This window comes from Procambarus clarkii, unplaced genomic scaffold (assembly GCF_040958095.1).
Source record: "Procambarus clarkii isolate CNS0578487 unplaced genomic scaffold, FALCON_Pclarkii_2.0 HiC_scaffold_122, whole genome shotgun sequence".
NCBI classification, from domain to species: Eukaryota; Metazoa; Arthropoda; class Malacostraca; order Decapoda; family Cambaridae; genus Procambarus; species Procambarus clarkii.
In genome coordinates, this window is record NW_027189155.1 from 337,069 (window position 1) to 339,302 (window position 2,234).

The 2,234-nt window shown below is 43.0% G+C and overlaps 1 non-coding gene across 1 annotated transcript; it reads left to right on the top strand.

Annotated features, from left to right (window-relative positions):
- The first annotated feature begins 1,251 nt into the window (after window positions 1–1,251).
- Window positions 1,252–1,370, top strand: LOC138360810 (5S ribosomal RNA). Its single transcript, XR_011226671.1, has one exon. It is a non-coding gene; the product is annotated as a 5S ribosomal RNA (ribosomal RNA).
- The last annotated feature ends 864 nt before the right edge of the window (window positions 1,371–2,234 follow it).

Genomic DNA, 2,234 nt, shown 5'->3' on the forward strand with positions numbered 1-2,234 from the left:
TATATATAATATACAGAGTAAATCTACCCCAAAAGTAATGATTTATTTGTCTACAAAACTAAACTCTTTTTGGAATCATATGAGGCCCCTCCACTGAGGGGGGAGGCCTGGATGTTTATTGTCATGTGTATTCATGCTGCTTGCATGTCGTCGTTTATTTTGCCTTTGTTGTTTTCTTGACAGCTTTCTTTGCCTTGGGTGGTTTGGGAGATTTTGAAGCTCTCTTTATTTTGGGCTTTTTGTTCCCAACAACAAGCTGCTGCTGCTGCTGCTTCTTTTTCAAGGCTGTAGGTGGTTTGTTGCTTGTGGCGGCTTTCTTGGGAGTTACCACGGCCTTCTTTGCTGCTGTAGATGGTTTCTTGGTTGTGGTGGCTTTCTTGGGAGTTAGAACGGCCCTCTTCTCTGCTACGGCCAGCTTGAATGATCCACTAGCTCCACTTCCCTTGGTCTGAACAAGAATGCCGTCAGCCACTGCTTTCTTGAGAAATCTTCGGATGTAAATGGCGATCTTGGCAGCCTCGACTTTGTTGTTGGCAACAACGTACTTCTTGATTGCTTGTAGAGACGAGCCCTTACGGTCTTTGAGTGCTGCGACCGCGGCTAGAACCATTTGACTAGTTTTCGGGTGAGCAACCTGGACGCGAGGTTTCCTGGTGGTGGCCACCACAGCAGCAGCAGCCGCAGCCTTCTTGGTAGGCTTTGCTTCTACCATGATGATGATGAGATAACCAAGGTGATGAGAGACGCTCAGACAGTCACGGGGGAATGATGCTGCCGCCGCTTGAGCCGAACCTATTTATGTGCCGGCACGGTACAGAAGCTGCAACCTGGCAACTCGTCCACCAATCACGACGGTTGGTTTTACGGCTCCGAAACCTGGATCCCATATCTTCTCTAAAATAGAAGCATTTGTTCATGTTCTTTGTAAAAGTATCATAAAGCAGGACAGATGAGACAAATATCATAAAAACTGAAGAGCAGATGAGCACACACATGTTTGTATTACAAAAGAAAATCCACAAATTCATTAGAAATTGGCAGGGCAGGCTGAGGAAGTAGGTAGATGTAAAATGTCTGTAAATGGCGAAAGAACATAAACCCAAGACTGAATAAACGATGTTAAATATCCATGCCAAGGAGACAAAAATATGTTAGGATACAATTACCATTAAGACACCACAAGCAGGTCCGTATCCTGCCGCGATGACTTAAAAGAGTTGGTTATTAGCCACAATGTGTAGGCAGTCTCATGCCAACGGCCATACCACGTTGAGAACACCGCTTCTCGTCCGATCAGCGAAGTTAAGCAACGTTGGGTTTGGTTAGTACTTGGATGGGTGACCGCCTGGGAACACCAAATGCTGTTGGCAATAATGTTTTTTGTTTTGTTTTGTTTTGTTTCGTTTGTTTTTGTTTGAATGGCTGGCTCCACGGGAAATTCACGGAGTTGTGTGGAATAAGGCCTGGTAAAATGAATTAATATGTATGTCATGTTTAAAACAAACTCGCTTAATATAGATATTGTGTGAGGCTTTATACAAAAACAAACAACCAAAACAAAACATGTTGTATATATATATAGCTTAATCCGGGTTTGAACTCGCAACTCCAAGAATACGCATCACTTATATACACTTTACCACTGGACCACTGCTGCAGGACACAAGCTTGATGCTGAGGTATCAATTTAATGACGTAAATGCCATTTCCACAAATAAATGATAATTAAAAAGTATTTGTATGTACAAATCTTTTCTGTTTAAAAGGCTACAATATCAGTTACTGATATAATTTGTGTTAATGTTTCTATACCCACAAGAAGGCATATTTTTGCTTATATGTAAAGGGTACGGAGAACGAATCCACAGACCATCATTCCCCTCCCCTTCCCTCCCCCCCCCCCCCCCCAACTCCCACCTACTACCACCACCACCACCACCACCAATCACCACCAATCACCACCAATCACCACCAATCACCACCAATCACCACCACCACATCTAACCGAAAACCCCCTAACACATCAACCCTCCCCCCAATCAACAGGCGAAATAATAACCCTCAAATGCCTGCCTGCCTGCCTGCCTGCAAGCCAATACTAACGGTCTTCTCAGAAAGAAAATCTCTTTGTATCTGTATTACTTGATGAAATGTATGATTCTAATAATGAAAATAAATTTTGATGTCGGTTGTATGAGCATAATGACCAATATGCACATGATATGAATGATTAA